Below are 11947 nucleotides of genomic sequence, written 5' to 3'. Positions count from 1 at the left end.
AAACTTTGGAATGATTATCAGCAAATTTCTCAATGTAAATTATCTTCTCACTAGAATGCGAAGATTTGATTTTCTATTTGTGATTAACAAGACATGTTGGTGATGATTTTCAATCACACAATAACACCAAGAAAAAGGTTGTGGTCTATACTTACATTTCTCTTAGTGGGAGCCATGGAAAACAATAAGGGTCAAAGTGGTTGGCAACAGTTTTGTTGCCTTTAAGAAGAACATGCAGGAAATAGAACCTCACTTTAAGCTTGGTAACTTTAATTCTTTGCTTTCTTTGCAATACATATATATAGTTAGTCCTCTAAATCCCGTATGTATTGACATCTACTCCATTATGATGCGTGATACCGGTTTTTCATTTGCCATGGCTAGCATTCATCATTACCATCTTACTTGTAGGTATCGTGTATTTATTATAACTCAACACTGTATAAATATATCTGGCCATATAAACTAGATGAAGCTTTTTATGTTAGAAGTTTTATGGTCTTGCTTGTAGAAAAAAATATAACATACTAGTACTTTGTAAATTGAGCTCTAAAATATGAATGTGCTAACATCTTGAAATGATTTGATACATATATATTCTAATAGGTTCTTCAAAAGGGTTAGCTTCATTTCTACAAATGTCAAAGGAGAGAACAAGAGTCGGTAAATTCATTAATTAAACCCTTTTTCTCTCTAGCCACCATTGTGGGTGGTTAAGTAGTTTTTTATGACTAATGAAATAAATAAAATATGGTTTTTAGTTTTTCCATAACCACTACACACGGAAAAAGTGAATCTACATGATAAATTGAGAGCTTATACGATAGAGCTTGTACTCTACACGATTGAAGAATTTTCTATACGATAATGTGTTCTTCCTCAATCGTCTTCCTCCTCTAATCTCACAAACTCTCTCCTAACCAAAATAGTCAGAGTCCACCATTCTTAGGTTTACACCCTCAGAATACCAAAGTCACCAAGTGGTAGTATCCTTCACTTTTGGTTCGAGTATTCTTGTTGTTGTTCGAGGAGTTCGTGTTTGTTCGTGACAGTTTGAGGGATTTACGTGAAGAAGAGTTCTTTAAAGGTATAATCCTTGAACTCTTTTGTTGATCAAAAGCATGTTGTAATTTTAGTTAAGATGCATAATCTGAATGTTTGACTGTAAATGTTTGTTTTCAATCTCAATGGAATTTGGAAGATCCGCTTCTACTCATGGATATTGTAAATCAAGTTCCTTCAATTGGTATCAGAGTCAGGTTGTAGTTCTGATTCCAAATTCCATTTCTATATGGAAATCGTTTACAGTTTGGTGGGTTTTATTTTCTACATTGCATTTAATCGTTAAATGTATGTGGATGGTTGTTGATGGATATTTATGGGATAGTTGTCTCTATTTTGGCCTTCTGTTTAAGTTACAAAAGTTAATTTGTAAGGGCCTCTACGTTTTTGGGCATTAATTCTTGTAATCGAGTATGTATTCGTTATTGTTTTTGAGTCGTTCATGAAGCTTCAGACGTGAAGGTTGCAGTGTGTTTCGTTGAGGAAAACGAAACGGTGGTCACATCGTTTAGCTGTAGCAAAACGATCGTTTAGATTTGGCTATGCAAGATTTGTGTAGATTTTTCTATACGATCGTGTAGCATCTGCTAAATGATCGCATAGTTAAATGCTATGTGATTGTGTAAAGTTGTTACACGATCGTGTTGCATTAGCTACATGATCGCGTAGGCGCTCGAAGAGTAAACAATTATGCGTATTTGATACTCGACACAAGGCATGTGTGTTAAACGATTATGTAAACTATCATGCTCATCACATAGTCAGTAACTACACGATCGCATAGTATACGATACTCGGTGCACACTACTTGATCATGTAGACTATCATGCTCATCGAATAGTCTTTAGCTACACGATCGTATGGTATGCGCTACTTGAAGCACGCTGCACGATCGCATGGACTTTCATGCTCACGCATAGTCCAAAGCTACGTGATCGTTGTTACATGATCGTTTCTACTCGACGTTCATTGCTCGACGGTCAGGAGATTTACTACACGATCAAACTTCAAGACTTTAAGACGAGCGGTTCAAGACCCGGTTCACTTGTTCCGAACCGGTGGACTCCAACTTTTGTAATAGATTAATCTTTTCTTTTCCGATTTTGAGATTAACTATCTCGGTCTATCAACTTTATTAAATATGCATGTGATGTATGTTTATTTTATATGCTATAATGTATGTTGTATAGTTTTAAAACTCACTATAGGTTATGCATTTTATTTCATGAATCATTTTATATTATAAGTGTTATAATATATTAGTATGCATGATAAAATTACTTAAACCATGGTCAAGCATTATATAATATAAGAGTATAATATATGTATGTATTATAGCATATTCATGCATCATTTATATTATAAATGTTATAATATAATGTTGAATGTTTGTATGGAATATATGCTATAGCTTAATTCATTCGTGTAGATTTTTCTATACGATCGTGTAGCATCTGCTAAATGATCGCATAGTTAATTGCTACGCGATTGTGTGAAGTTGTTACAGATCGTGTTGCATTAGCTACATGATTGCGTAGGCGCTCGAGGAGTAAACGATTGTGCGGTATTTGATACTCGACACAAGGCATACGTGCTAAACGATTATGTAAACTATCATGCTCATTACATAGTCCGTAGCTACACGATCGCATAGTACGATACTCGTTGCACACTACTCGATCATGTAGACTATCATGGTCATAGTCCAAAGCTACGTGATCGTTGTTACACGATCGTTTCTACTTGACGCTCATTGCTCGACGGTCAGGAGATTTGCTACACAATCAAACTGTAAGGCTTCAAGTCAAGCGGTTCAAGACTCGGTTCACTTGTTCCAAACTGGTGGACTCCAACTTTTGTAATAGAGTAATCTTTTCCCAATTTTGAGATTAACTATCTCGGTCCATAAACTTTATTAAATATACATGTGATGTATGTTATTTTATATGCCATAACGTATGTCATATAGTTTTAAAACCTACTATAGGTTATGCAATTTATTTCATGCATCATTTTATATTATAAGTGTAATAATATATTAGTATGCATGATTAAATTACTTAAACCATGCTCATGTAAAATATAATATAAGAGTTATAATATATGCATGCATTATAGTATATCCATGCATCATTTATATTATAAATGTTATAATATAATGTTGAATGTTTGTGTGGAATATATGCTATAGCCTAATTCATTACATGTTTATATAAAAGTTATATATTAGTAATGAATGAACATTGCATGAAACATGACACTACCTTAGGTTAATTTATAATAGTTATAAATAACTTATTTATGTTATTCTTGCAATGGTTGGTTTTAATTGTTTCATTTCTTATAAAAGTTATAATAAATGAAATTAGAATTAAAATCAATAATTAAGAGTTGCATGCAAGCCTTAGGATTTAATCATTTTTTAAAAGTGTTTTAAAATTTGATAGAGATAGACCTAAGATCACATTAAGATTAAAAATCTAAGTTTAATCCTTTAAATCGGTTTAATAGGATTAAATTTATTCCTAATAAAAGATTAAATATGTAACAAATGTATCTATAAGAGATCTTTTGGCTAAGGCTGGTTCTGGCTAGGTTGGGGTATTTAAGTCGATGGAAACGTCGCACCCCTACCTGGGAACCTACCTGGAAAGGTGAATTAGATAGATCTGTTACATGCATGCAAATTTAATGAAAGTCTGTTAAAGAGTTTAATAAAACTTGAATCAAAGTTGTTTATTCATCAAAAGTAAATGTAATTTTTTGAGCAAATTAAACAAATCATTTAAATAAAATTAGTAACCGGATTTTCTAAGTTAATTACCCTAGGTAGAACATTCAGTGGGAGGTAAATGGAGTATATGATACTTCACTTTAACGTCTACACATTTCTTCCTATAAGTTCACATCGTGAGATCTATCCTCGGCCTCGTGGCACCATGGATGTCTCCCTACGGGCGGCATTTGGGTAGGTCAATACCGAGGTGAATGGAGAGAATGTTCATAGTAAAGGGGAGCGGGATGTATGACAACATATCCCCGGTCTCTCTCATTAGGTTGGATAAAGTTTTTGTGGCATCGTAGGTGTCTCCCTAAAGGATGATAGTTTTGCACAACTCTTTATTCGATATTAAAAAATAGATAAGGTTGCTTTAGTCTCTTGTCCTAATCGACTTTTCCCTAAGGTTGGCTCATTAAGGCGGGACTCTAGAACCTAAAATGAGGGGTTACACTTACACAGACTTTTCCCTCAGGTTGGCTCATTTATTTTGTATATACGTTAGTCATTATTCGTTTTTACATAACTAAGTTAGTCGATTTAAAATAATAATAAATAAAGTATTTTATATTTAACTTGTAACTATATTAAAAAATAATTAAATATTAAATGTAAACTAACGAATCTAAATATTTAACTATTGATTGGATAAAATTAATTATTACTAGGAAAGATTATATTTTTAAATTTTCGTCCACAGGTTCCTAAACATGCACTTTTAAACATATAGACTGTAACATCCCACACCTTTTTATTTATTTATTAATAATGTAAAACTTTTCCCTTTTCAGTAATTGTCCTTAGTTGAAGGGCATGTTTGGAATTCTGAATTTAAAGTATAAATGCGAGGATTTAAGTGTTGTCGTAGAATTTATTAAAAATTATTCAATTTGAAAATTTATGGCAGGAATTAATTATTTTTGGAAAAAGGGAAGGAATTAAATAGTATAAAGTGGGTTAAGGAAATGATCTAATTAGAGTTATATTATTTTCCTTTTATTATTATTATTATTATCTTTAGTATTTTTTTAAAAATAAAAAGGACCCCCTTACCTTCTGCCTCACTCACGTGAGCCCCCCCCGTTTTCTGCTTCCTCGCCGCCGTTCGTGGGTTCCGCTGGCCAGATCCCGCCGGTCAGACATGCTTTCAGTCTGCCCAGATACGAGCCGCCGCACGTCCGCCGCTCTCAGTCCACCTAGATTCAAGCCGCCGCACGTCCGCCGCTTTCAGTTCATCTAGATTCGAGCCGCCACACGTCCGCCGTACTCTGCCGCCCAGATCCGAGCCGAGTCTCTCCTCCGCTACCCACCGCATCACTTCCGGCTGCTTCCAGTGCCGCCAGCCCTGTTCGTCGCCAGGACCTGCCTACACCACTAGACTTTTGCTTTGAGTAAGCGATTGATTATTTTCGGCAAGATTGTGGTTGATCTAGTTTGATTACCCATTTGGATTTTGGGTTAAGATTTTGTTATCTCTATATTTGGAATCCAGATCCAAGATTGGAGTACTTCGGAGTGCACAGCGTGCTGTTTAGCGGATTCGAGTTCATTCGACAAGTATTTTTGGTAAGCGTTGTGACCCTTGTTGTTGATTGTTAGGCACTTTTGGTTGTTGGACTGATGGAGAGTTTGGTTTTAGTTTCTTGAAGGTTCCAAGTCGTCGTCCTTTGGGTTCTAAAATCTGCTAAGAGGAAATTTTGAGTCGAAATCTCGCGAGTGTTGGTTGATCAAGTTTCGTTGGGTAAGTTTATTGGTGATCCCAAAATTTAATTTGTATGTATGGATCTTGGTTCCAAGAATTTAAAATTTGTGTTATGTTCTGTATTAGGGGACTTAGTTCAGGGGTTTTTGGTTGGAGATCATTAGCTTGGATTAAAAATTGGAATTGGATTTTGAGGTAAGTAATATTACTACTGGAACTGCCCACGGGCCAAGCTTTAGTTGTATGCTAGCATGATAAGTGTATGTTATGGTAAATGTTAGCATATTAATTGACAGTATGACCTGAATCAAAGTATGTTCTGGCACGAATTCTGAATTTTTTACATACACACCTAAGTACTTAATCGTTAGTATGTGATAGTATGTGTTTTCATATGTCGATGTCTGATCTGCTGGTGTTGAGGCATACTTGCATGTTGTAGATTTATGATGTAAGTTAGACATGAATGATGTATAATATGTCGTTAAGAAATATGGGTATGTGATGCAGCCATGGTATTAAGGATTGTTATGTATGCCTTAGAACCATACAATGTTGAATCTTAGAACGTTAAGACTTTGTGAATATCCTCATTGATTAGTTAGATGCTCACCAGTTTGTGTTTCCTTCGAGATTCACCAATTTGTGTTTCCTTTGGGATTCACCAGTTTGTGTTTCCTTCGGGATTCACCAGTTTATGTTTCTTTCGAGATTCACCAGTTTTGTGTTTCCTTTGGGAATTCATCAGTTTTGTGTTTCCTTCGGGATTCACCAGTTTTGTGGGCATACTTAACTACAATAGGATAGGACTCAATCTCTTATATGTTACATGTATTTATATGTCATATGTATCTAGAGGACATAGATGCCTAGCCTGACCCTAGTGGTGAGGTTACTTACTGAGTATTTTATACTCATTTTCTTATGTTGATGTTTTAGGTAAGGGTAGAGATGCACCGGCAATGGCGCAGCAGAATTCATGATTGAGCCACTGGGACTAGTTTTTTTTACGCTTTCGCATCATGAGATTTAGAGTTCTTTTCATGTTTCCCTTAATGTTTAGTTTTGATGTTTGAAACTTATTATTAAGAATTGTTTTTTATATGTACTTATTAACCTTTATGATTTATGGGTACCCTATTATTGTTTTTAACAATTGCATTTAATAAATGTCTTTTGAACTTCTCTTGTTTTTAATTAGCATTTATTTCAAATGACTGAGCGTCATTTTAAATTCTTTGCATGCATTTATTTTAGTAACGGTCTTACCTAGGTCTTGGGGATCGGGTCGTTACATAGACTAACTATATCTGGTTCTTTTTTAAAACCAATTCGTCCTAAACATGCACTCGTAACACATTTTTGTCTACATACTAAATTTTCTAAAATCACTCTATTGAACTCTTAATTAGCTTAACAACTGTACAATAGAATATAATTAATTTATTGAAAGAGACTATTAAACCTCGTACATAAATAAAAGCACTAAAAAAAAGGGACTGTTGCAAATATAGACATTAGACCCAAAGTATTAACAGATATGACATAATGTAAAAGGAATTACAAATATGGTCAAATTTAAATAGTATATCGGTGATAGACCATATTATTAGGAGTCTATCAATGATAGACTCTGTAAGAGTCTATTGACCATAGAAGTCTATTGTTGATAGACTCAAATCTATCGCTGGCTATATTTGCAATTTTCTTAAATGATGTTATATACTTGATTATTATTCCATAAATATTACCAATTGTTATTACTCAAAAAAAAAAAAAAATCTCATGAAGTAAATCCAACGAATATATTCTCTAAAATAAATATCCCATAAGAAAAATTAATAAAAATAAATAATTGGTCCACAAATTGAATTAATCACTAAAATAAATACCATTTATATATGCAAAAGAAATCATCTAAAATAAATGCCTCCACATTTTGCTTTATTTTTAGTATTCTGATACATTTCAACAAAACACAAAATGCTAAAAAGTTGAAGTATTGATCAATATATGGATATTTGCTTTTATCAAGCCCATAATTAATTCCCAATTATATTCTATTGATATTTTCCTTTCTTAATTTTCCATTATGTTTTATAATTAATAATTAAAAATGAATTTTCCATTTCATTCCTAGTGTTCTCTATATTTAAAGAATGATATATCCATTCATTTTTCACCAACCTTCAAATTTTGATTGGATCTTCTACTCTCTCGTTTCTCATCATTTTACTCTTCAAATTCTACATTTTGGCATAGAAATGAAGCTTCTCTTCGCTTTAATTTTCATATTTTCTATTGATATTCTAACCTTATCGATTGTATCGGCTTCATCCAATTTCAATGTTCTTGATTATGGAGCAATTGGAAATGGCAAAGCAGACGATTCAGAAGTGAGTAATATAAGCTACATTGTGAATTTTGTTTTGTTTTGTTTTTTTTTAAAAAAAAAAACACTTCTGATTGTTTCTTTGATCTACAATCTTATAATAACTTGTTTTCTTTGTATTTTTCTATGTGACAAGGCTTTTTTGAAAGCTTGGAATGATGTATGTGGAGCAACAGAAGATAGTCCAACATTACATGCACCTGATGGAAAAACTTACCTCTTGAACCCTCTCAAATTCCAGGGTCCTTGCAAGTCTAACCAAGTCAATTTTGATGTAGTTTATCTTACTCCATTTCTCATAGAAAACACCCTATATTTATAATACATTATTTAATAAAATTTGTATTTTTAATGTCTTAACTTCAACCCACAATTTGTTATTATATGATTGGATTGAACATTTTGAAAATTTTACTGATAATTGCATGTTTTATTTATATAATATAGCTTAGAGGAACTCTAATGGCTCCAAGCAAGGATGAATGGCCAAGTGATGGTGCAGATAAATGGGTTCAATTTTTTGACATAGAAGGTTTGAATCTCAAAGGAGCTGGAAATTTGATGGCCAAGGCTCTTTATGGTGGAAAGATTGTGATCATAAACATTGTAAACGACCAACGGTGTGTTTTAAGTTCCTTTTGAAAATTAGGGTTTGATGGATTGATTCATAATGCCAATAATAATTATAATATGTATGATCTTATAGGCATTGTTTTTCCACAATTGCAATGAACTTCAAGTGAAAGAAATGAAGCATATCAATAGTGGCAAGAATCACATCTCCATAAATGACTGCAATGATGTTATTTTCTCAAACATTCAGATTCTTGCTCCCGAAGAAAGTCCTAACACCGATGGAATTGATATTTCCAGATCAAAAAATGTTCTTATCCAGGATTCTTTTATAGCAACAGGTAAAATATTAGTAGTATTATTATTTTTTGTAGTTGATATAGTTTAATTCATGATTATACATTTTTTTTTTCAATTTTTTCTTATTAAATTCATGTAAAAATGTAGGTGATGATTGTATTGCCATTAATGAAGGATCTTCCGATATCAATATAATTGGTATCACTTGTGGCCCTGGCCATGGCATAAGGTAAAAATCATAATTATTTTTCTTTTAACTCTTTACAAAATCCATATTACATTTGATATAATATTCTTTTTCCATTTTTCCATTTCATTAAAGTTTTGTTAATTTTCAATTTTTCTTCTCAAACAAATTGATTAATCATTATAATTTCTACTTTCCCTAAGAATGTTGTGTTTATTTGAATGATGTAGCATTGGGAGCCTAGGAAAAGATGGTGCATATAATGTAGTTGAAAATGTTCATGTAAGCAACTGCCTCTTACAAGGCACTCAAAATGGAGTTAGAATCAAGACTTGGCAGGTGATTGTATTTTTTAATTTATTTTTATGCAATGAAATATAAATTATATAAATAATTATAAATAATTTTCTAGAGTTTAATTACAGGGTGGATATGGATATGCAAGAAATATCACATTCGAGAAAATAACACTCAAGAATGCAAAAAATCCCATCATTATTGATCAATATTACACATCTTATGCATATTCGAGGAAAAAAAAAAAAAAAAAAAAAAAGGAAAACTTTTCTTTGTTCTTATTACATTTTGTCCATATATGTTTATAATATTGAATTTTTTTCTAGGGAATGGACATAAAAGTGAGTGATGTGACATATCGTGAAGTTAATGGAACATCAGCAAATGAAGATGCAATTACTTTGAACTGCTCTCGAGCTCGTTGCACAAATATTATATTGGACAATGTCAACATAAGAATGACAACTCTTAGAAAAGAACCCAAAGCTTTTTGTCAAAATGTTGATGGAAAATTTTTATCTACTGTCCCAATTGTGTCTTGCTTATCAAAATCTTATTAAATTTTTTTAGATGCATTTTGATATATGATTGAGTTGTAATATTCAAGAAAGGATTATTTAGTGTTCCTTTGATTATTTAGTGTTCCTTCTCCTAATTATAAGTCTATTGAGCAACATTTTAACTTAAAAGTTCAAGTCTCAAAATCTCCACTCTCATTTGTTGAACTCGAAAAACAACGTTAGAATTTGACGAACTTTCTCATCTATCGGTAACATGTGATTTAATTTGAAAATATTTAGAAATATAAAAACTCTATATAAAATAATTACATAATTTTCATTAATATTTAGATATTTACAACAATTTAGGCTCACTTTTGGTAACCATTTGTTTTTTTTTAATTTTTAATTTTTGAAAATTAAGTCTATAAACACCCATTTCACTTTTAATTTTCTTGTATTGTAATCTATTTTTTACATATGTTTTCATAAGTAAAATCAAAATTTGAAAACTAAAGAAAGTAATTTTTAAAAGTTGTTTTTTATTTAGAATTTGGCTAAAATTTCAAACTCTTATACTTAAGAACTATGCAAGTAATTGTAAGAAAATGAAAAAAAATAGGTTTAATTTTCAAAAATCAAAAGCAAAAAACAGAATACTTACTAAACGGGCTTTAATAATTTCACATTAATGTCAATGCATATCCTATTTTATGTTTAACCCTCAAATAAGAAATGAATTTTTGGATTTCCATTAAAATCTTGCTATTTTGGGCTAGGATTTCCATGTAGAGGAAGACATATTACTGAATGAAACATATCTTTTCTTATGTTGACATGATCCAAAAGTCTACCACTACTACTTTTATTATTTTAAAACCCTTCATTTTAGTTGATTTTTGTACTATACTATTTCATTTTATTTAAAATTTTGCATAAATAAAAACAATATTAAACTGGACATAAAATTTTAAAACTATTTTTTTAAAAAAAAAAAAAAAAATAGATAACTGGAGTTCGGGTAATAGATACCTTTTTATTCTAGTTACCTTAATTTGCACTCTACTCTTTAAATGCCTACTAATTATAATAATAAATAAATAACTTAAAACATCGTGGCAAAAACAACTCCAAAAATGTCAAAAAAAAAACTCCATAATTCTTTTTAAATAAAAAATGGGAGCTAAAATTATTATTTAGATTAATATTTTTACAAACAATGACAAGAGAACACATCAAATAAGAAAATAGATATATATTTATATCTGAAGTAATGGCTTCATGGTATTAGCATGACCTCCGTCTTAATATGTCGGAGATTCAATCCCATACCCTACAATTGTTGTACTAAAAAAAGGTATATTTGGTATAAGATTCTAAAAAAAATAAATCAAAATTTGAAAAGTTATAATTTAACTCAATCTCGACCGCGATGGTCCGAGAAAAACTAGTTGTGAAAAAGTGGAACTTAAAAAAGGTTATTAGTGTATATAATGATACGAGATTAACTAAATTATTTAATTTGAATATCACTAATCCTTTAGTCAGTGAGAGGGTGGGGATCCATTGTTCAAGTCCCGAAATCAACATTTTAGATGTAGTCGATTCTTCGCGAGTTGTTCTCTAATCCTTTAATGCACAATTTGTTTATTGTCCAATCATAAACTAAATCCTTCTCAGGTAGCGAGAGGATGGGGATCTATTGTTTAAGATCTAAAATGACGAAGCACTCTCACCCATGAAAATCAAAGGACGAGCTCTCATAGACAGGAGTTAACTCAGATTAAAGATCGAGTCGCATATGATCATCCTGTGAAATATTAATCTCTTAAATTAACGGATTTATAAAGAGAGATTAAATATTTTTTGATCCAATCTTATAACTTATTAGTGATAAGTTTGTCGCTAATAAACTTTTGTCAGTGATAGAAGTATTTCAGTTATAACTTATTAATGAAAAGCTTTTATCACTGATAGACTTCAATATGTGATGTAAGCATCTCTAATGATATGCTTCTATTAGTAATACTTGTATTATTATTTTTCTTTTAGAAACAAACTTGTTCGATAATCATTCATGTTTATTCTTTCTAAATTTTAATAAACGTTTCTAAAAAAATGCTAAATATGATAAGTTAATAAAATAGTTTCGTTC

The 11947-nt window shown here is 31.4% G+C and overlaps 1 long non-coding RNA gene and 1 pseudogene across 1 annotated transcript; both read left to right on the top strand.

Moving 5' to 3' along the window:
• Positions 1 to 4888: 4888 nt before the first annotated feature.
• On the top strand, positions 4889 to 6735 carry LOC120069976 (uncharacterized). The gene is made up of 5 exons (XR_005479740.2): positions 4889 to 5232; positions 5334 to 5407; positions 5481 to 5582; positions 5670 to 5738; positions 6483 to 6735. It is a non-coding gene; the product is annotated as an uncharacterized LOC120069976 (long non-coding RNA).
• Positions 6736 to 7807: 1072 nt separating this feature from the next.
• Positions 7808 to 9852, top strand: LOC120078468 (putative polygalacturonase At3g15720; annotated as a pseudogene).
• Positions 9853 to 11947: the final 2095 nt, after the last annotated feature.

This window comes from Benincasa hispida, chromosome 1 (genome assembly GCF_027475165.1).
Source record: "Benincasa hispida cultivar pf3 chromosome 1, pf3_genome.v1.1, whole genome shotgun sequence".
NCBI lineage: Eukaryota > Viridiplantae > Streptophyta > Magnoliopsida > Cucurbitales > Cucurbitaceae > Benincasa > Benincasa hispida.
Note: the sequence above shows the minus strand (reverse complement) of the source record. Positions and strands in the feature narration are given on the sequence as shown.